The sequence below is a fragment of the Lucilia sericata genome, unplaced genomic scaffold (assembly GCF_015586225.1).
Source record: "Lucilia sericata isolate MDLA Ls3-8-SP2 unplaced genomic scaffold, ASM1558622v1 Contig000585F_arrow, whole genome shotgun sequence".
Lineage (NCBI taxonomy): Eukaryota > Metazoa > Arthropoda > Insecta > Diptera > Calliphoridae > Lucilia > Lucilia sericata.
The window spans coordinates 123,307-148,496 of record NW_023994592.1 but is presented as its reverse complement, the minus strand read 5'-3'; the positions used below and the strand labels follow the sequence as shown (position 1 = coordinate 148,496).

The following is a 25,190-nucleotide window of genomic DNA, read 5'->3' as shown; positions in this document are numbered from 1 at the left end:
AGACTAGATTATAGACTAGACTATAGACCAGACTATAAACTAGACTATAGATTAGACTATAGATTAGACTATAGATTAGACTATAGACTAGACTATAGATTAGACTATAGATTAGACTATAGACTAGACTATAGAGTAGACTATAGACTAGACTATAGACTAGACTATAGACTAGACTATAGACTAGACTATAGACTAGACTATAGACTAGACTATAGACTAGACTATAGACTAGACTATAGACTAGAATATAGACTAGAATATAGACTAGACTATAGACTAGACTATAGACTAGACTATAGACTAGACTATAGACTAGACTATAGACTAGACTATAGACTAGACTATAGACTAGACTATAGACTAGACTATAGACTAGACTATAGACTAGACTATAGACTAGACTATAGACTAGACTATAGACTAGACTATAGACTAGACTATAGACTAGACTATAGACTAGACTAGACTAGACTATAGACTAGACTATAGACTAGACTATAGACTAGACTATAGACTAGACTATAGACTAGACTATAGACTAGACTATAGACTAGACTATAGACTAGACTATAGACTAGACTATAGACTAGAATAGACTAGACTATAGACTAGACTATAGACTAGACTATAGACTAGACTATAGACTAGACTATAGACTAGACTATAGACTAGACTATAGACTAGACTATAGACTAGACTATAGACTAGACTATAGACTAGACTATAGACTAGACTATAGACTAGACTATAGACTAGACTATAGACTAGACTATAGACTAGACTAAGACTAGACTATAGACTAGACTATAGACTAGACTATAGACTAGACTATAGACTAGACTATAGACTATACTATAGACTAGACTATAGACTAGACTATAGACTAGACTATAGACTAGACTATAGACTAGACTATAGACTAGACTATAGACTAGACTATAGACTAGACTATAGACTAGACTATAGACTAGACTATAGTCTAGACTATAGACTAGACTATAGACTAGACTATAGACTAGACTATAGACTAGACTATAGATAGACTATAGAAGACTATAGACTAGACTAGACTAGACTATAGACTAGACTATAGACTAGACTATAGACTAGACTATAGACTAGACTATAGACTAGACTATAGACTAGACTATAGACTAGACTATAGACTAGACTATAGACTAGACTATAGACTAGACTATAGACTAGACTATAGACTAGACTATATAGACTAGACTATAGACTAGACTATAGACTAGACTATAGACTAGACTATAGACTAGACTATAGACTAGACTAGACTAGACTATAGACTAGACTAGACTATAGACTAGACTAGACTATAGACTAGACTAGACTATAGACTAGACTATAGACTAGACTATAGACTAGACTATAGACTACATTATAGGCTATAGCACAGACTAGACTATAGACTATAAATTAGACTATAGACTGGACTATAAATTAGTCTATGGACTATAAGCAATTCTTGACAATTTCTTTGAATTGTTCATAAGTTTTAGAAGCCTCTTTTTAGGCTTAATTTAATCTTAAAAATCCTTTTAAAGCACAAAATTTATTTTGTATACATTCTTTAAATAAATAATATAAATATTATAATAAAATTCTTAGAAATATATAAATATACCGCAGATGTAAATAAAAATTACAGCTTTTTAAAACGTATAGTCTACGTTAAGGATTAAAAATATTTTGATGACTAAACGAGAGTAAAATGTAAAAGGTAAATAAAAAAAGTTACAAAAAAAACCATAAATATTAGGGGTTTCCTAAAGTCTTAGGCATTTGTGAAAGCATACTTTTAGGAGGTTAAAAATTAAATGTAAATTAAATAAAGAGCTTTAAATTTATTATAAAACCAAGATATTAAAAGTAAAGGAAATAGTTCTTATATGTTTATTTTTTAAAGTTGTGGTAGAAAAGACTTTTTGGGATTTAAAACAAATGCATATTTAAAAAGCCTAAAGGCAGGCAGTCTTTTTAAATATGTAGTTTTTTTTTCAAAAAATCCTTGTATTGTATTTTGCAAATTGTTTTGACACTTTTTGCTGTTACCTACAAAACTATTTTAACTACCAGTTATTTGCTACTTTTTGGCTCTTTTTTCAATAAACAATTTATTTAAGCCATCGATTATTTGCTGTTTTATTGTTGTTATTTTATTGCAACATACACAATTTATTAGTAAAATAATTCCAACAATAGTTTAACATATTTGTTAAACCAAACTTTTTTTGTTGCTAACAGTTTTTCATTTTTTCGTTTTAACTTTGTGTTTATTTGTTTGTTTTGTTTTCGTGTTGTGCTGTTGTTGCTGCTAACAATAATTGTTGCATAACCCTAGGCTAAAATGGTGAAAAGTTTATTATTTTCGTTACATTGGGTATACTATGGCCAAACATAACTGACTTTAGGCTCTGGCTTTGTTTTTGTTTGTTGTTAGTTGTTTTTAGGCGACTTGCGTTAGGTGTAGTGAGTTCTGTAATGACAAAAAAACAATAGTATGTTTTTGGGGGCCTAACAGACGTAATGTTAATAAAAACATATTTTTTTTACATTTTTTCAAAGTTATTTTTAGAACGTAATTAAAAGTAGTATTAACAAATGAATGAACTGCTAAGGGGGTGTTAAAGTGAATAATTTTTAATGAAAAGCGGGAAAATTAAATTTTTAAAACTATGTTTTCAATATTCATAACTAACTCACTTACTAAGCTTCAAATAGTCAAAGTAAGCAAAAACATAAAATTATTTTTTTGTATTTTTTTCTATTCTCCTTAAGTTATGCTTTACTTTTGGTTATTCCGTGCCCTTGCCTTTAGGCACAAGAAATCATAACATTTTTTTAAAACTAATAAAACAAATAAACCATCAAATTGTTATCAGTCAAAAACCAAAAATTTTGTACAAATTTCCAACTTTAAGCTGTAATTGTTAATTTATTTTAACACTTAAAGCTCTTTTGCTGACACTTCACGAAAAAAAAAAATCGAGGAAAATTTTCTTTTATACCCTTATTTACTAACATCCCAACAACTTTAACTTACAATAATAAAAATCAAATTTAATAACAAAAGTTTAAAGGGGAGGGTTTACTTTCAAAAACCCAAAAAGAAGGTTTCCGCAAGATGACACATTTTCTTCAAAGTTAAAATGAAAGTTTTTTCCCTTTTCCTTTCACTATAATGTTAACAGGACCTATATAAGGCAGGGATTACTTGGTAATGCCTGGCAAGGCAAACAAAAAATATTTTACAGTTTAACAGTAAAGCAGAGAGTATGAACAAAATCTTTAGATATTGAGACAAATGTCTGGCTGGTAGAGGTGGAAGAAACAAACTGAAAGTTTATTTTAGCTTAAAAAAATCCAACGTGTCAAAAATTGTGTGTAAAAAACTATATAGTTTTTTTTTTTTTTTTCATTTTATAGTTGAGGAATTTGTGTATCAAGAAAACAATAGCAATCCCTTAAGAAAAGCGTTAAGCTGAGAAGGTTGTCAGAAAAAAATGAAAAAAAAAAAGAAAAGTAAAAGATTTAAATAAAATATTAAGCATTTTTTCACATATACATTTCATTTTAATTTTAAAAACATTTTTTCAAACCTAAAAGTAAAACCATAAATAATTTATAAATAGTTTATAGTCCGGTGTTTAGTCTAATGTATAGTATAGTATATAGTCTAGGGTATAGTCTAGTCTACAGTTTAATCTCTGGTCTAGTCTATAGTTTAGTAAATAGTGTAGTCTATAGTCTAGTCTAAATTCTAGTCTATACAGTCTATATTCTATAGTCTATAGTCTATAGTCTATAGTCTATAGTCTATAGTCTATAGTCTAGTCTAGTCTAGTCTAGTCTATAGTCTAGTCTAGTCTATAGTCTAGTCTAGTCTATAGTCTATAGTCTAGTCTAGTCTATAGTCTAGTCTATAGTCTAGTCTATAGTCTAGTCTATAGTCTAGTCTATATTTTAGTCTATAGTCTAGTCTATGGTACTATGGTCTATTCTATAGTGTAGTTTATATTTTAGTCTATAGTCTAGGAAAAATACATATATTTTAAACATTTTCTTTATGTAACGTACGTATGCTGCTTAAATTTGTTTTAGTTTCGTTTTTATTGTTCTAATATTCAATACTTTCTATGAACCCCTAAAAGTATACTTTAGATTTTTAATACCTTAACAAAAACATTTTAAAGTAAATATATGAGAGATGTACTACAATAGTAAACTAAAATTTATTGAATAGAAATCTAAAATACAATTTTACTACTTAAAAGCCAACGTCAGAGAATAACAGTGGGTTAAAGGGGGAAATCTGACTAAAAACAGCAATAAGTAAAAAATAATTTCCTATGAATCAAAATTCACTTAAAGAGCAGTGTTTAAATTTAAATATTTATTTACATATTTATATTTAACAAATTTAAATGTGCCTTGTAGACCACTGTGCAACTTATCTTCCTTTAAATGAATTTTCTATTTCTTGCCTTTTGTTTTATGGCATTGTTATTTCACTATCTGTGAAATTTCTGCAAAAATATTTATAGCATAACATCTTTAGCGCAATAAGATGCGAAATAGAAAAATTTTAAAATTGCATACTTTAAGGCTCAAGCAGCCATGCATTTAAACCAAATGTTTTTCAAATCATTTTTCTTCTTTACAATTTTGTAAGGATTATTTTCTTATTATAAAAGAAAATCTATAGGTTTTCATGTGGTTTATATGCCATTTTAAATATATTGAACAATGCAAGAGAATATGTATAAAATCTATAGCATATGTTAAGGCTTTACTAGGGCTTGCTTTAGGAAATTTTATTTTTAAAAAATATTTAGTAAAACTATTGTGTAACAAGCAGAGTTATTTTCTTAAGATATTCTTGAGGAAAATAAATTGTTATTTAAGAGAGACAAGAAAGTAATAGAAATTTTTCAACAGCATATTTCAAGGGGGCATTAGATAAATAATGTGTCAGGTATTTTAAGGCAGTAGTTGAAAGATTTAAGATTTTTTATTATTTTTATTATTATTTTGGTATTTTATATTTTATTTGTTTTTATTTATTAATTTTTAAGGAAAAGTTATTTTATGCCTTTTAATATGCTAATATTTTGCTATCCTTAAAGACTAGACGTTACAGATTTTTCTGTTATTAATTCCGGAAAATTACAGTTAATCATCAGCTATAAGGATGAAAAAGATATTATTTATAAACTTTTTTTTTAAATTGTTTTTGGCCTATTTTTAGGCTGTAATATTTATTTTAGTTTTCCTTAGTATACTTTTTGTATATTTGACATTTCTTTTAGTAAAATTATTTGCTGCATAATTTATAAACTATATATTTTAATAAAATAACAAAAGCGCTTTATATTTGCAAAACTAAAGTAAATGTCGCCATTGAAGGCCATAAATCAACTCCCCTCCAAAAAAGAGGAGTTTTGGTTTTAAACGAGATGAAGAAAAAAAAACTAAAACAAATTGTATAACATAAATTAAGTGACATTTGAATTGCAAATGTGTTTGTTTGACTTTCGACAGAAAAACATGATTTGGTTTTTATTTCAAAATGAAATAAAAAGTTCGTCAGAAAATGCGATAAAATGATTTATAGTTTCATAAATATACATAAAATTTATAAAACAAAATTGCAATTTAAACAACGAATAACCAGAGTAATAAAATAAAATTTATAAATTTTAAATCGTTATAAATTTTATTAAACTTAAATCAAATCATATGAAACAAAATAAAATGTTTATAAATTTAAAGCATAGTTTAAGGTGTTTACATTTAAAATATACTTTTTGTATTAAAAACCTTTAAATATAACATAATCCATAAAGTCTTCTTTCACTTTAACTTTATCCTTTTAATACCTATTAATACAATTTAATTCCTTTCTAATTTCTTGCTTATTAATTTCATAGCCTACCTTAAGGTGTTGGCTTATTAAGAAATCATTAAACAGTATAATCAATCTTTAGGCTATTGACCGTAAAGGTCAGCAACGGCATGTGTATTAAACAATTACAACAATTACAGATTATATTGCCTTTAATTATTATCTTTATTAATGGAATACATAAATGGAAATAAAACACAATTAATTTTTGATATGTAATAAATTATATAACAGACATAATTGTGTTAAAAGTCAACATTTTTTATATAAACATACCTTTTTAGACCAAATGTAAAAAGGTAAAGAAACTCACATATCAACACATATTAAAGAAAGTTGTAAAAATATAATAAAGTTCAAAACTGTAGCAGAGAAAAAGGGGCAAAGTGTAAGGACCGTGTAATAGGAGTAAAGGGGATGAAGAAAATGGAAAACTTTAAAGGTCGTGAAAGTTTTTCTTAGAAAAAATATTTTATTGAAAATAATTATACTATAAGCTAGACTATATAATAGTCTAATGACTAGACTATAGACTAGACTATAGACTAGACTATAGACTAGACTATAGACTAGACTATAGACTAGACTATAGACTAGACTATAGACTAGACTATAGACTAGACTATAGACTAGACTATAGACTAGATTATAGACTAGACTATAGACTAGACTATAGACTAGACTATAGACTAGACTATAGACTAGACTATAGACTAGACTATAGACTAGACTAGACTATAGACTAGACTATAGACTAGACTATAGACTAGACTATAGACTAGACTATAGACTAGACTATAGACTAGACTATAGACTAGACTATAGACTAGACTATAGACTAGACTATAGACTAGACTATAGACTAGACTATAGAATATAGACTATAGACCAGACTATAGACTACACAATAGACTAGACTATAGACTAGACTATAGACTAGACTATAGACTAGACTATAGACTAGACTATAGACTAGACTATAGACTAGACTATAGACTAGACTATAGACTAGACTATAGACTAGACTATAGACTAGACTATAGACTAGACTATAGACTAGACTATAGACTAGACTATAGACTAGACTATAGACTAGACTATAGACTAGACTATAGACTAGACTATAGACTAGACTATAGACTAGACTATAGACTAGACTATAGACTAGACTATAGACTAGACTATAGACTAGACTATAGACTAGACTATAGACTAGACTATAGACTAGACTATAGACTAGACTATAGACTAGACTATAGACTAGACTGTAGACTAGACTATAGACTAGACTATAGACTAGACTATAGACTAGACTGTAGACTAGACTATAGACTAGACTATAGACTAGACTATAGACTAGACTATAGACTAGACTATAGACTAGACTATAGACTAGACTATAGACTAGACTATAGACTAGACTATAGACTAGACTATAGACTAGACTATAGACTAGACTATAGACTAGACTATAGACTAGACTATAGACTAGACTATAGACTAGACTATAGACTAGACTATAGACTAGACTATAGACTAGACTATAGACTAGACTATAGACTAGACTATAGACTAGACTATAGACTAGACTATAGACTAGACTATAGACTAGACTATAGACTAGACTATAGACTAGACTATAGACTAGACTATAGACTAGACTATAGACTAGACTATAGACTAGACTATAGACTAGACTATAGACTAGACTATAGACTAGACTATAGACTAGACTATAGACTAGACTATAGACTAGACTATAGACTAGACTATAGACTAGACTATAGACTAGACTATAGACTAGACTATAGACTAGACTATAGACTAGACTATAGACTAGACTATCAACTAGTCTATAATTTGTTTCTCACTGTTTTAAACACATTAAGTGCAATAAATATCTCAAAAATTTTAATATTCACATGACTTTCAATAACCCGCCCACAAGTATGCCTCACTAAATATACACATTTTAATTAAAATTTTCTCTCGCACTATCCATACATTGAAAAAAAATCTAAAGATGAAGCAATTTGCAGCCAAAATTACCCATTTAAACAGCAATAAAATCCAAAGAATTTTAATTAAAAAAACACAAGCCCAAAGGTATGCTTCAATTAAATACTACAAGTAGTAAACGAGATATTGAATAACTGAAAATTTAGTTTGCAAATTAAATGTTATTTAATTAATTATTTGTATATTGTTTATTTTAAAATAAACAAATAAATTATTTAACTGGTAATTTACAAAATGCAATGTGAAACAAACAAAAACAAGTTCTAAAAAAACAAAACCCTAAAGGTATGCTTTCAAATTTTAACAATTGGCAAAAATAGAACAAATTTAAACACAGAAATAGTTAAAGGTTAAAACATTACAAGGAAACAGTAGGAATTTCAAAGGGATTTGCGTTAAAACGATAAAAAATGAGCATAATTTAATTTAAGATTTTTCTTAGGAATTGTAGCCTATTTTTAGGCTTTAATATATTTATCTAACTCTTTTAAAATCTAAAACATTTTTTATATAAACAAACAGCTACTTTTTTTGCCAATTTGTTTTATATATTTGCCAAAATTTTTAAGAATTTCAATTATATTATTCCACCGGGTTTATGTGTAAACAAGAAAAACAGCCGCCGAAAAGTAGATTACAGAAATAAACTTTGCAACCCACTCTAAAAAGAAAACGTTTATATAATAAATAACCTTTTAAGGGCGCCTAACAGCCACAAAAAGGGAGTTAACCTCACAACCTTTAACATATGAGGAACAAAACATGAATGTGCAATTTTCCATAATAGAAAATGCAAGTTATTTTTTTCTGCTTCTTTTCAACTATATTATCAAAATTCTCTTAGTAAAAAGAGTAAAAGGCCAAAAAAAGAAAAGTAAAATACAACTACAAATATATGAATAATATTTTTCCCTTAACGGAAATGTGTTTATGTATGGGGTTTGGAATATTATTAGTATTACAAAACACAAAAATAGCAAATTCATAAAAAAGGCAGGTTGTGCTGCTATTAGACTCTAGAGGTTTAAATCGATTATGCAAACACGCAAAACAAAAATATCTCAGTAAAACGTATAAACACAAAATCTATTCTATTTTTCTACAAATTCCAATCCATTTTCACTCTTCAATCTATTGTTGAACACGCAATCTAAATGCAAATAAAAGTATTAATAAAAGGGCTTTCGCGAGGAGGCAGAGTACGAGGAGGTCCTATTTAACATCAACAGCAAACCACTGGCAAATAAATATTGGCTAGATAATAAAGCAAAAAGGAACTTAAGATAAAGAACATTTAAAGGGGAGTTAAATGATGAACTACGAACAAACACGAAAATATAGTTTAAACTAAAACGTGGCAAAAATGGCACTTAATTTGGTAACTAGAACTAAAACTAATCAAGAGCTGAAATAAAACTAAACTAGAACAGAACTAGAAGTGAACTACAACAGAACTAGAATACAACTACAACAGAACTAGAACACAACTACAACAGAACTAGAACAGAACTAGAACAGAACTAGAATAGAACTAGAACAGAACTAGAACAGAACTAGAACAGAACTAAAACAGAACTAGAACAGAACTAGAACAGAACTAGAACAGAACTAGAACAGAACTAGAACAGAACTAGAACAGAACTAGAACAGAACTAGAACAGAACTAGAACAGAACTAGAACATAACTAGAACATAACTAGAACAGAACTAGAACAGAACTAGAACAGAACTAGAACAGAACTAGAACAGAACTAGAACAGAACTAGAACAGAACTAGAACAGAACAGAACTAGAACAGAACTAGAACAGAACTAGAACAGAACTAGAACAGAACTAGAACAGAACTAGAACAGAACTAGATCGAACTAGAACAGAACTAGAACAGAACTAGAACAGAACTAGAACAGAACTAGAACAGAACTAGAACAGAACTAGAACAGAACTAGAACAGAACTAGAACAGAACTAGAACAGAACTAGAACAGAACTAGAACAGAACTAGAACAGAACTAGAACAGAACTAGAACAGAACTAGAACAGAACTAGAACTAGAACAAAACTAAAACAGAACTAGAACAGAACTAGAACAGAACTAGAACAAAACTAAAACAGAACTAGAACAGAACTAGAACAGAACTAGAACAGAACTAGAACAGAACTAGAATTAGAACTGAGAACAGAACTAGAACAGAACTAAAACACAACTACAACAGAACTAGAACAGAATTAGAACAGAACTAGAACAGAACTAGAAACAGAACTAGAACAGAACTAGAACAGAACTAGAACAGAACTAGAACAGAACTAGAACAGAACTAGAACAGAACTAGAACAGAACTAGAACAGAACTAGAACAGAACTAGAACAGAACTAGAACAGAACTAGAACAGAACTAGAACAGAACTAGAACAGAACTAGAACAGAACTAGAACAGAACTAGAACAGAATTAGAACAGAACTAGAACAGAACTAGAACAGCACTAGAACATAACTGGAACAGAACTAGAACAGAACTAGAACAGAACTAGAACAGAACTAGAACAGAACTAGAACAGAACTAGAACAGAACTAGAACAGAACTAGAACAGAACTAGAACTGAACTAGAACTAGAACTGAACTAGAAAGTCAGACCACATTCACGACACTATTATTGTTGTTTCAGTGACCTTTTCTTTCTCCACAATTGCTCTGCTACAATAACATGTTGTCGCGTTTTAATTTATTTAAATTTTCTAATTGTTTCACAATTTAAAACTACAACAGCAACAAAAACTAATGCCTAAACAACTTAATGATGGTGTTAAAAAGTTAAGCAATGGACGACATGCAATCAGTAAAACAACTTCACATGAACATGTTACTTCCTCTCTAGTCGTTGAAAACATCTGAAAGGGAAACACTTTAATGACAGTTATGATATAAATTTTACATTTAATTAAAACACGAAAAATGTAAAATTAAAAAGACTTTTGAAATTTTCAAGCTTTCAATCAATATTTGTTTGTGTACCAAAAAAATCGAGTATAAATTTCATTTGAAAATATCAATAACCTAAAGGTATGCTTCTAACTCCTTAATGCCACAAAGTATGCAATATTACAATAGCTTTATTGTAGACTACGGTAAACAGCTTTAAAACGAGGTTAAAAAGGAGGAAAACACAGGCAGTAAATATAAGGAGGAGAGAGGGAAAATAACAAATGCTTCTTTGTGTTGTTGGTTATGTAGCATAAGTAAACGGGATATTTTGAATGTCAATTCCTTTTTTGATGCTGATGCTGTAGTTGATAAAAGAGTTACAAGAATTTTCTGCCTTAAGAAATCTGTCAATCATTTTGGGGAATAGAAAAGAGCAAAAAAAGAAAAGAGGATTATTGGCAAAAGCATTTAAGATCCAATGGAAAAGTTAGACTAAGAATCTAAAAAGGCAATTTTTACTTTAAGAAATTTTCGGACTTTTATATTCCCGGGAAATGGAGAATTCATTTGTTAACTTTTATTTCTGCTCTAGTTATTTTTGAAATCTGTTGAATATTTATTAAGCTTTAACTTTCTTCAGTTAATAAACTTACCTGGAGTTAACTTAAAATAACTTCCTTAAAAGACTATTTATGTCTTATGCCTCTTACTTTTCTTCCTTCTTTCCTCTTAATTTTACTCTGACAAGCCATAATTTCCATATAATCATTCCAAGCATGCAAGCATTATTAATACAATAATTTAAGTTCATTTCGTCGTCCTCTTGACTGCAATTTTCCTCAACTACTACTATGATTCATTTGCTTGCCACACGGCAGGCGTTCAGGTAGTCAAACAGGTAACCAACAAGTACATAAGTCATTTTCAGGTTTCCTTTTTTTCATTCTTGCATTCTTGTATTCATATTCATTTGGTTTAAAGTGCAAGTAATCAGCAAAAAGAAAGGAAGTAAAAAGGCATAATGAAAAGTTAAAAAAAATAAATGACTCCCTTGCTTAACTGCCTGCTTTTAGCTGGCTTTTCTTACGTTCTAGTGGGTGTATCAACTACAAACAGATTTACCTTGTGGTTGGGAAAGTGGCAAAAAAAAAAAAAAAATATGGGAATTAAACAGGTCAATTGGAAATTTGGGTGAAAATAGACAGACACACCCCAAGTTGTCTATAGTCTAGTCTATAGTCTAGTCTATAGTCTAGTCTATAGTCTAGTCTATAGTCTAGTCTATAGTCTAGTCTATAGTCTAGTCTATAGTCTAGTCTATAGTCTAGTCTATAGTCTAGTCTATAGTCTAGTCTAGTCTAGTCTAGTCTAGTATAGTCTAGTCTATAGTCTAGTCTATAGTCTAGTCTATAGTCTAGTCTATAGTCTAGTCTATAGTCTAGTCTATAGTCTAGTCTATAGTCTAGTCTATAGTCTTCTAGTCTATAGTCTAGTCTATAGTCTAGACCACAGTCTATTCCATAGTCTAGTCTGTTGTCGTGTCCATACAGTAGTCTATAGTATAATCCATAGTGCAGTCTGTTGTCTAGTCTATAGTCTATTTATTGCCTATATTTTTACTCCTAGGATTCCACTAGGAGCCTGCTGCTTTTGATTATTTGACTATATCAATAACTAGCGTCGAAAAATTTACCTAAACCCTGAGCAAATCTGCTTGGTTTCCATTTAAAAGCACGATTTCCTTTCGAAAAAATTTCCCACCGTGCAACAGCAGGAAATGTTAACTATAAAAACACCATAAAGTCGAAGAAAAATTCTTACATTTTTTTTTTGAACATAAAGTGCACAGACACTTACAAACAAGGCCGTTCTCGAAAAAGGAAAACAGATGGGTTTAAACAGGGTATTAATGCTTTTTGTAGCGGAATAGGAAGTGTCTGTAAATTATGATTTTGCAATTAATTACCACCACCCAACAGCAGTAAAAAAGTTAATTTACATTAGTAAGAACACACATACACACAACCGCTTCATGTGTCAAAATCAGGATATTGTTATTAAAAAACTATACAAGGACTTAACAAAAAAAAAAAATATTAAAAACAAGGTCTTTCTTTTAATTCAAATAAGAGGTGGATGAAGGGAGGTGCGATTTAACAAACTTGTGGTAAACCTTGTATTACATTGTATTGATTGCATGTTTAACACAAGTTTTTGTTACTTTGAATAAGTGTATCTGGGTGTTTTTTTTTTTTTTTTTGCAGTCGAGTCTTAACCCTGCAGATTTATAAGGAAGTAATATTATATCTTTTGCCTTCAATATATACACTTAGAGAAGAGACACTACAATCTATGTCAAGCTCAATTTAATCTTACTAGTCTCGTAATTCTTATTCTTAAACCAAAATGATTTCGACGACCACCTAGAACTACAGGGTCGACGCTCAAGTATATTCAAGTGTAGGTATTATACACTAATACTTTTATCTAAATATGTTTTTGTTTCTTTAAATTGCTGTTTATTTTTTACGCCTGAAAACACGTAAACATTCAAAAATATACTTTTTCGCACTGTCTTAAAACTGACAAAAATTATTTTCAACATTCTAGGCTATAGACTAGTCTAAAGTGTAGTCATAGTCTTGTCTATAGTCTAGTCTATAGTATAATCTACAGTCTAGTCTATAGTCTAGTCTATAGTCTAGTCTATAGTCTAGTCTATAGTCTAGTCTATAGTCTAGTCTATAGTCTAGTCTATAGTCTATAGTCTATAGTATCTATAGTCTAGTCTATAGTCTAGTCTATAGTCTAGTCTATAGTCTAGTCTATGAGTTCTAGTCTATAGTCTAGTCTATAGTCTAGTCTATAGTCTAGTCTATAGTCTAGTCTATAGTCTAGTCTATAGTCTAGTCTATAGTCTAGTCTATAGTCTAGTCTATAGTCTAGTAGTCTATAGTCTAGTCTATAGTCTAGTCTATAGTCTAGTCTATAGTCTAGTCTATAGTCTAGTCTATAGTCTAGTCTATAGTCTAGTCTATAGTAGTCTATAGTCTAGTCTATAGTCTAGTCTATAGTCTAGTCTATAGTCTAGTCTATAGTCTAGTCTATAGTCTAGTCTATAGTCTAGTCTATAGTCTAGTCTATAGTCTAGTCTATAGTCTAGTCTATAGTCTAGTCTATAGTCTAGTCTATAGTCTAGTCTATAGTCTAGTCTATAGTCTAGTCTATAGTCTAGTCTATAGTCTAGTCTATAGTCTAGTCTATAGTCTAGTCTATAGTCTAGTCTATAGTCTAGTCTATAGTCTAGTCTAGTCTAGTATAGTCTAGTCTATAGTCTAGTCTATAGTCTAGTCTATAGTCTAGTCTATAGTCTAGTCTAGTCTATAGTCTAGTCTATAGTCTAGTCTATAGTCTAGTCTATAGTCTAGTCTATAGTCTAGTCTATAGTCTAGTCTATAGTCTAGTCTATAGTCTAGTCTATAGTCTAGTCTAGTCTATAGTCTCTATAATCTAGTCTATAGTCTAGTCTATATTCTAGTCTATAGTCTAGTCTATAGTCTAGTCTATAGTCTAGTCTATAGTCTAGTCTATAGTCTAGTCTATAGTCTAGTCTATAGTCTAGTCTATAGTCTAGTCTATAGTCTAGTCTATAGTCTAGTCTGTAGTCTAGTCTGTAGTCTAGTCTGTAGTCTAGTCTATAGTCTAGTCTGTAGTCTAGTCTGTAGTCTAGTCTATAGTCTAGTCTGTAGTCTAGTCTGTAGTCTAGTCTATAGTCTAGTCTGTAGTCTAGTCTGTAGTCTAGTCTATGGTCTAGTCTATAGTCTAGTCTATAGTCTAGTCTATAGTCTAGTCTATAGTCTAGTCTATAGTCTAGTCTATAGTCTAGTCTATAGTCTAGTCTATAGTCTAGTCTATAGTCTAGTCTATAGTCTACTCCATAATCTAGTCTATATTATAGACTGTAGTCGATTCTTTACTCTAGTCTATAGATTATTTATTTGATACCTTTTTATATTTATGTCCCCTTTTAATTTTATGCAATTTCCTCTTAATTTATAGTTCTATTTAAATCTTATCACTCCAATCATGTGTTATATCTTCCTTACATTATTACCCAGTAATGTGTATTCATCAATTGGTCTTTACCTTACGATTTCTCATAAAATTTACTCCAACTCTAAAAGATTTTTACATGTGATTGATCTCCCTCGCCCCTTTGATTTTGTGCTCATTACAACAAATTATTCACTGTTTTATGACTAAACAAACAAATAAATTTTGTTGTGTTTTTATGATTTTTACACTCTAATAACAATTTATTTGTTGGTATTTGGGTTTTTGTTTTAATGGTGACTTTTAAGAGAATTAAATTTTATCGGAACAATATTATCTTTTTCAGATCAAATTTGTCATAAAAGTAACACTATAAATAAATGTAAGGAAATAAATAAATTGTTATTTTTTTCTTATAATGTAATACGCTCTAAAGAAGGAAATGTCAGGAAAAAACAACATCTTATGATAAAAGATAATCTCTTAGCAATATAAATAAAATGTCACAAAAAGTGGTGGAAGATTAGAAGAGAATATAAATATTTGATTGAAAGTTATAAACTATAATAAATAAAAGGAACAGTTTCTAGGTAGTAATAAAAGTGTTTGTGTGTGTGTGGTGTTAAAATAACAGTAAAATCAAAATGAAAGCATGTGTGTAGATTTCATCATTATAATACATTTATCATTATATACATACATATGTATATGTATGTATGTGTGGATATGAATAAGTTTGTGCTCATAAATGAGCACAGAGAAAACAATAAACCCAGAAAATACCATGACTAAGTTAACACATGTTTGTGTGTGAGTTTGATCAATTCATTCATTGTACTCAATGAAGCTGAAATTGCAATAATCATAAAGTATTGGTGATGTTAATGTTATTGTTGTTGTTCCTGTGGTTGTTTACCACAAACATTAAACACCCGTTATATTGTTACACTTGTTCTCTTGCACTCATGCACAAAACAGTTATGAGAACACATACACATTTATATAAATCTGACAAACAATGTGTACCTGACACTAATCACAACCGAACTACAACAACAACCACCAGAATAAGTGAAGCCTAAAAATACTCTCCTTTCTCTAGAGGAAGGTGAGGCGGCAAACACTTGTATGTGTGAGAGGAAACATGATAGAAAATGTTGACATATATGATTTAGTATACGTTTTACGCTTAAATGATGATCGGTTTTACAAACATGTGAACAAATTGAAAAAAAAAGTATATTTTTTGGCGTACCAAATAAAAATTATGTAAAGCATAATTTAAGGTGGCAATATTGTCATAATAAAATGTACTGTAAAGTTGAAAAGAAAAATACTACCTTTTCTAGACTAGTTTTAGTGTAGACTAGACTAGACTGTAGATTAGAATATAGCTAGACTATAGACTAGACTATAGACTAGATTTAGACTAGACTATAGATAGACTATAGACTAGACTATAGACTAGACTATAGACTAGACTATAGACTCTACTATAGACTAGACTATAGACTAGACTATAGACTAGACTATAGACTAGAATAAGAGACTAGACTATAGACTAGACTAAAGACTAGACTATAGACTAGACTATAGACTAGACTATAGACTAAACTATAGACTAGACTATAGACTAGACTATAGACTAGACTATAGACTAGACTATAGACTAGACTATAGACTAGACTATAGACTAGACTATAGACTAGACTATAGACTAGACTATAGACTAGACCTATAGACTAGACTATAGACTAGACTATAGACTAGACTATAGACTAAGACTAGACAGACTTAGACTAGACTATACTAGACTATAGACTAGACTATAGACTAGACTATAGACTAGACTATAGACTAGACTATAGACTAGACTATAGACTAGACTATAGACTAGACTATAGACTAGACTATAGACTAGACTATAGACTAACTATAGACTAGACTATAGACTAGACTATAGACTAGACTATAGACTAGACTATAGACTAGACTATAGACTATACTATAGACTAGACTATAGACTAGACTATAGACTAGACTATAGAAGACTAACTATAGACTAGACTAGACTAGACTATAGACTAGACTATAGACTAGACTATAGACTAGACTATAGACTAGACTATAGACTAAACTATAGACTAGACTATAGACTAGACTATAGACTAGACTATAGACTAGACTATAGACTAGACTATAGACTAGACTATAGACTAGACTATAGACTAGACTATAGACTAGACTATAGACTAGACTATAGACTAGACTATAGACTAGACTATAGACTAGACTATAGACTAGACTATAGACTAGACTATAGACTAGACTATAGACTAGACTATAGACTAGACTATAGACTAGACTAGACTAGACATAGACTAGACTATAGACTGACTATAGACTAGACTATAGACTAGACTATAGACTAGACTATAGACTAGACTATAGACTAGACTTAGACTAGACTATAGACTAGAATAGACTAGACTATAGACAGACTATAGACTAGACTATAGACTAGACTATAGACTAGACTATAGACTAGACATAGACTAGACTATAGACTAGACTATAGACTAGACTATAGACTAACTATAGACTGACTATAGACTAGACTATCGACTAGACTATAGACTAGACTATAGACTAGACTATAGACTAGACGTTAGAGACTAGACTATAGACTAGACTTATAGACTAGACTAGACTAGCCTATAGAGACCTAGACTATAGACTAGACTATAGACTAGACTATAGACTAGACTATAGACTAGACTATAGACTAGACTATAGACTAGAACTAGAGACTAAGCTATAGACTAGACTATAGACTAGACTATAGATAGACTATAGACTAGACTATAGACTAGACTATAGACTAGACTATAGACTAGACTATAGACTAGACTATAGACTAGACTATAGACTAGACTATAGACTATGACTATAGACTAGACTATAGATAGACTATAGACTAGACTATAGACTAGACTATAGACTAGACTATAGACTAGACTATAGACTAGACTATAGACTAGACTATAGACTAGACTATAGACTAGACTATAGACTAGACTATAGACTAGACTATAGACTAGACTATAGACTAGACTATAGACTAGACTATAGACCAGACTATAGACTAGACTATAGACTAAACTATAGACTAGACTATAGACTAGACTATAGACTAGACTATACTAGACTATACTAGACTATAGACTAGACTTTAGACTAGACTATAGACTAGACTTTAGACTAGACTATAGACTAGACTATAGACTAGACTATAGACTAGACTATAGACTAGACTTTAGACTAGACTATAGACTAGACTATAGACTAGACTATAGACTAGACTATAGACTAGACTATAGACTAGACTATAGACTAGACTATAGACTAGACTATAGACTAGACTATAGACTAGACTATAGACTAGACTATAGACTAGACTATAGACTAGACTATAGACTAGACTATAGACTAGACTATGACTAGACTATAGACTAGACTATAGACTAGACTATAGACTAGACTATAGACTAGACTATAGACTAGACTATAGACTACTATAGACTAGACTATAGACTAGACTATAGACTAGACTATAGACTAGACTATAGACTAGACTATAGACTAGACTATAGACTAGACTATAGACTAGACTATAGACTAGACTATAGACTAGACTATAGACTAGACTATAGACTAGACTAGACTAGACTATAGACTAGACTATAGACTAGACTATAGACTAGACTATAGACTAGACTATAGACGACTATAGACTAGACTATAGACTAGACTATAGACTAGACTATAGACTAGACTATAGACTAGACCAGACTTGACTAGACTATACCAAAGACTAGAATGTAGTCGTTTCTATGTATTTATGTATATATTTTACTCTATACTAGATTATACTATGGACCGGGCAATAGACTATACTATATAACAGACTGTAGATTATTCTAGAAGATTGAAATTTTGTTTTCTAAAAATTCTAAAGAATATTTAAGTTTTTATACGATTTTTTGCATTTGATTTTTGCAATAAATTTTCTAACATTTTTCAACTTTACCACGTGGATTAACAATAACTTTGGAGACATTTTTTGTTATCTACGGCTTCAATACAATGCTTACGGATAGTGTCATGCAGCAGCATTTTGCAAAATTCTAAAGAATGTAAAAAATCTAAAAAGAACTGCAAGACAACACCTGTACACAAACATAAATATCTTTAGAAAAGTGTCTAGATGTTTTGTGTATTTTTCCATGGTGTGCAATTGTTAAGTAAATATTAACTTTAGGAAAAACTTGCAACACCATTGTAAAGTTTGGTTTATTTTCTTTATAAGAAAATAAAATAAAAATCTAAAGCAAATTTTAAGCATAAATTTTTTTTGTAGCTTGAAAACACCTTAAGACCCTACTAAACATAAATACCAACACCTAGCCAGAACCCTAAAACTCAACATAACCTTGTGCGAAGACTAACGACACTCTGACAAAAGCCTTTAAGCCATTGTTTACTTGTTAAGTTCAATTGAGGTTAAAATTTTTGGAAAAATAAAAACTTTATGAAAAAACAAAACATAAGAGGAAAAGTTTGTTTTGGGTAATTTGGAAAATTTTTCTTTATAAAGATTTTCAAGACATTTGATGTTTCTTTGTTTTTTGAGTTTTTTAAGTGATAAAGAAATAAAAACAATAATATTTTTATTGTATTTACAATTAACACCTACTTTGAAGGGAAGAAGACAAATAAAATTTATGTTTTGAAAAGAAAGATTTGAAAATTAAATATTTTTCTGGAGATAACATTGAAAATTGTATTATTTGGCCCCTAAAAGTATGCTTTACTTAATATTTGTTTAATAAGCCTAAAACTAAACCTCATTGTTTTTCAATATTTTTCTCCTTCAATTAAATTTACATTAATGTTGACATAATTAGTTATATTTGACATTTAAGGTCTAGACTATAGACTACCCAGGAAAAACTTACATTGAAAAGTAATGAGTTAAATAGCTAATAAAACCTCTTTTCACTACTTCTTTAGCATTTTAAGTCATTATTTTAACACGGTGATGTCATTGGAGGCAAGTACTTCTACGCACGCTTACAAATAGGGACTTAAAGAAGTACTTGCAATTTCCCTTACAAAACAGTTGTTGAGTAAGTTGTTTGTTTTTTAATAATAAAAAGAGCCAGCTAGAATACGAACCAGGGGCTTCGGTTTGTTAGTCAAATGTTCTACACACTGCACCACTGCTTAGCTATTTTATTGCGCGTCAAATAATGGTTTTCACAAACAAAACTAATTTTTTTTTTTATTTTTTTAAAACTCAATTCTTAAAACGCAATTAAATAAAATGTGCAAACAAAATGACAAAGCCGAAAATAAAGTACTTCTATATCAGATTATAAGAAAGTCATTACTAGAGTACTTCTATGTAATGCAGACGGTAAGTAATAGTCATTGAAAAGTAAGTGGTTATGGAAGTACAACCCATTACCGAGTTTTTGCTGGGCTAGACTATAAACTAGTCGTCTATTGTAGTCTATATAGTCTAGTCTATATAGTCTAGTGTATATAGTCTAGTCTATATAGTCTAGTCTGTCTAGTCTAGTCTATAGTCTAGTCTATAGGTCTATAGTCTAGTCTAAGTCTAGTATATAGTCTAGTCTATAGTCTAGTCTATAGTCTAGTCTATAGTCTAGTCTATAGTCTAGTCTATAGTCTAGTCTATAGTCTAGTCTATAGTCTAGTCTATAGTCTAGTCTATAGTTCGTCTATAGTCTAGTCTATAGTCTAGTCTATGTTAGTCTATAGTCTAGTCTATAGTCTAGTAGTCTAGTCTATAGTCTATAGTCTAGTCTATAGTCTAGTCTATAGTCTAGTCTATAGTCTAGTCTATAGTCTAGTCTATAGTCTAGTCTATAGTCTAGTCTATAGTCTAGTCTATAGTCTAGTCTATAGTCTAGTCTATAGTCAAGTCTATAGTCAAGTCTATAGTCTAGTCTATAGTCTAGTCTATAGTCTAGTCTATAGTCTAGTCTATAGTCTAGTCTATAGTCTAGTCTATAGTCTAGTCTAGTCTAGTCTATAGTCTAGTCTATAGTCTAGTCTATAGTCTAGTCTATAGTCTAGTCTAGTCTAGTCTAAGTCTAGTCTATAGTCTAGTCTATAGTCTAGTCTATAGTCTAGTCTATAGTCTAGTCATAGTCTAGTCTAAAGTCTAGTCTATAGTCTAGTCTATAGTCTAGTCTATAGTCTAGTCTATAGTCTAGTCTAAAGTCTAGTCTATAGTCTAGTCTATAGTCTAGTCTATAGTCTAGTCTATATCTAGTCTATAGTCTAGTCTATAGTCTAGTCTATAGTCTAGTCTATAGTCTAGTCTATAGTCTAGTCTATAGTCTAGTCTATAGTCTAGTCTATAGTCTAGTCTATAGTCTAGTCTATAGTCTAGTCTATAGTCTAGTCTATAGTCTAGTAGTCTAGTCTTAAGTCTAGTTATAGTCTAGTCTATAGTCTAGTCTATAGTCTAGTCTATAGTCTAGTCTATAGTCTAGTCTATAGTCTAGTCTATAGTCTAGTCTATAGTCTAGTCTATAGTCTAGTCTATAGTCTAGTCTATAGTCTAGTCTACTAGTCTAGTCTATAGTCTAGTCTATAGTCTAGTCTAGAGTCTAGTCTATTAGTCTAGTCTATAGTTAGTCTATAGTCTAGTCTATAGTCTAGTCTATAGTCTAGTCTATAGTCTAGTCTATAGTCTAGTCTATTAGTCTAGTCTATAGTCTAGTCTATAGTCTAGTCTATAGTCTAGTCTATAGTCGTAGTCTATAGTCTAGTCTATAGTCTAGTCCTATAGTCTAGTCTATAGTCTAGTCTATAGTCTAGTCTATAGTCTAGTCTATAGTCTAGTCTATAGTCTAGTCTATAGTCTAGTCTATAGTCTAGTCTATAGTCTAGTCTATAGTCTAGTCTATAGTCTAGTCTATAGTCTAGTCTATAGTCAGTCCTATAGTCTAGTCTATAGTCATAGTCTATAGTCTGTCTATAGTCTAGTCTATAGTCTAGTCTATAGTCTAGTCTATAGTCTAGTCTTAGTCTAGTCTATAGTCTAGTCTATAGTCTAGTCTATAGTCTAGTCTATAGTCTAGTCTATAGTCTAGTTCTATAGTCTAGTCTAATAGTCTAGTCTAATAGTCTAGTCTATAGTCTAGTCTATAGTCTAAGGTCTATAGTCTAGTCTATAGTCCCTAGTCCTAGTCTATAGTCTAAGTCTATAGTCTAGTCTATAGTCTAGTCTATAGTCTAGTCTATAGTCCTAGTCGATAGTCTAGTCCTATAGTCCGAGTCTAATAGTCTAGTCGATAGTCGAGTTCTATAGTCCTAGTCCTATAGTCTAGTCTATTAGTCTATAGTCTAGGTCTATAGTCCTAGTCTATAGTCTAGTCTATAGTCTAGTCTATAGTCTAGTCTATAGTCTAGTCTATAGTCCTAGTCTATAGTCTAGTCTATAGTCTAGTCTATAGTCTAGTCTATAGTCTAGTCTATAGTCCTAGTCTATAGTCTAGTCTATAGTCTAGTCTATAGTCTAGTCTAGTCTAGTCTATGTCTAGTCATAGTCTAGTCTATAGTCTAGTCTATAGTCTAGTCTATAGTCTAGTCTATAGTCTAGTCTATAGTCTAGTCTATAGTCTAGTCTATAGTCTAGTCTATAGTCTAGTCTATAGTCTAGTCTATAGTCTAGTCTATAGTCTAGTCTATAGTCTAGTCTAGTCTAGTCTATAGTCTAGTCTATAGTCTAGTCTATAGTCTAGTCTATAGTCTAGTCTATAGTCTAGTCTATAGTCTAGTCTGTAGTCTAGTCTATAGTCTAGTCTATAGTCTAGTCTATAGTCTAGTCTATAGTCTAGTCTATAGTCTAGTCTATAGTCTAGTCTATAGTCTAGTCTATAGTCTAGTCTATAGTCTAGTCTATAGTCTAGTCTATAGTCTAGTCTATAGTCTAGTCTATAGTCTAGTCTATAGTCTAGTCTATAGTCTAGTCTATTGTCTAGTCTATAGTCTAGTCTATAGTCTAGTCTATAGTCTAGTTTACAGTCTAGTCTATTGTCTAGTCTATAGTCTAGTCTATAGTCTAGTCTATAGTCTAGTCTATAGTCTAGTCTACAGTCTAGTCTATAGTCTAGTCTATAGTCTAGTCTATAGTCTAGTCTATAGTCTAGTCTATTGTCTAGTCTATAGTCTAGTCTATAGTCTAGTCTATAGTCTAGTCTATAGGCTAGTCTATAGTCTAGTCTATAGTCTAGTCTATAGTCTAGTCTATAGTCTAGTCTATAGTCTAGTCTATAGTCTAGTCTATAGTCTAGTCATTAGTCTAGTCTATATTCTAGTCTATATAGTCTAGTCTATATAGTCTAGTCTATATAGTCTAGTCTATATAGTCTAGTCTATATAGTCTAGTCTATATAGTCTAGTCTATATAGTCTAGTCTATAGTCTAGTCTATATAGTCTAGTCTATATTCTAGTCTATAGTCTAGTCTAAAATTTATTTCTAGGAACCAATCAAATTTTCCCTTATTTACCAAAAAAAGCTATTTATTGTTCCCTTAAGTATAAACTTTTTACCACAAAAGTTTTGTTGTTTCAAGAATATTTGCACCTCCCCTTTTCTCACCAATTATCTTCCTTATACCTCTCCCCTTTCTGCTTTCTTCTCCCCTTCAAATACACATTTTCCACCACATTTCTTACGGCTCTTGAAAATTTGTCTTCGCACACGAAAACCTTTTGAAAATAGAAAATACACAAACTTTTTACCATTATATTTATTTAACTAATTAATAAACTCCCATTAACAACAAAATAAAATAACATTTATTTAGCAATTTATATCATTAACTTTAAGCCAAAGTAAAAACAACTTAAGTGGCTCAAGAAGTTTTAGAGAATTTTCAGTTCAAACCACAAATAACGACAAAAAAACGCAAATATTTACGCAAGAATTTAATTTGACAAAACCAAGAAGAAACAACAAAAACACTTAAGCCAAAAAAGGTCTTAAAGAAACCAAAAACTGAATTAACAAAAATTGTTGTTAAATTATAAAACAGAATTTTAAAATGTTTTTTTTTTTACGAAAAAACTGCTAAAACAAGAAAAAAATCATTACCGGAAATTGGCTTGCAAATGTCAATGTTGCATAATAATATTTTGAGGGGGACTGGCCACCTCTTTCTCGGTAGTTGTTTGGTAGCTGCAGACAATTGTTTTTCATTACAAAAACAAAATCAAGTGTTTGTATTAAACTGCTTTTGCATGTTTTCAAGGCGTCTCATCATGCAAACTTTTCTAGGTTCTATTTTGTATTTTTTTCTAATTTTATCATTTTATATTGTTTGAATTTTTTTTGGTAATTTCCGTTTTATAATGTAAAAATTTTGCCAAAAAAAACAAGGCTTGTTTCTATGTATTTGGAAATTTTTGGCAATTTGCCGCCATAATATTCTATGCAAAACTGCCTTAAATATCTAAGACTAGAACAACAACAAAACAACAAAAATAATAACTTAAACAACATTTTAAGAAAACTTACATTTTCAGCAGAATGTGTCGAAAAGAGAGCAAGAGATAGACACGAGTGCTATGGAAGGTGAAATGACGACAGTGCAGTAAAGAGAAGATTTTAAGGTAATTCCACTTTTAAATACAAATAGTTGTTGCTATTGTTGTTGTTGTAAACAATAAATTACCTGCAAAGAAAAAGAAAGAGAGAGAGAGAGAAATTATAAATTAAAATATTGCTGTTTAAAAAATCAATCAAGATAAACATTAAATATGCAGAGGATTTTATATGTGTATAAAGTGTTGGTCTATTTAGCATACTTATAGGCTTAAGGTAGAAGAAATAAATGAAAAATTAAATTAAGGTTTCTGTTAAAAAGATTAAAGAGGAGAGAATCAGAAAAATTTAAGAATTATAAAATTAAACAATAACAATAGACTAGACTATAGACCAGACTACTGATTAGACTATTGACCAGACTACACACCAGACTATAGACAAGACTTTAGACCAGACTATAGACCAGACTATAGACCAGACTATAGACCAGACTATAGACCATCCTAAAAACCAGGCTATAGACCAGACTATAGACCAGACAATAGGCCAGACTATTGACTAAACCACAGACCAGACTATAGACTAAACCACATACCAGACTATTAACTAGACTATTG

The 25,190-nt window shown here is 30.3% G+C and overlaps 1 protein-coding gene across 1 annotated transcript in view; it reads right to left on the bottom strand.

Moving 5' to 3' along the window:
• The window catches only part of LOC119606439 (probable serine/threonine-protein kinase DDB_G0282963), a gene marked incomplete at its 3' end in the record, with an annotated part of 135,043 nt that extends 110,349 nt beyond the window's left edge, over positions 1 to 24,694 (bottom strand). Inside the window, exon 1 of the mRNA XM_037959953.1 lies at positions 24,544 to 24,694. The remainder of the gene's footprint in view (positions 1 to 24,543) is intronic.
• Between the last annotated feature and the right edge of the window lie 496 nt (positions 24,695 to 25,190).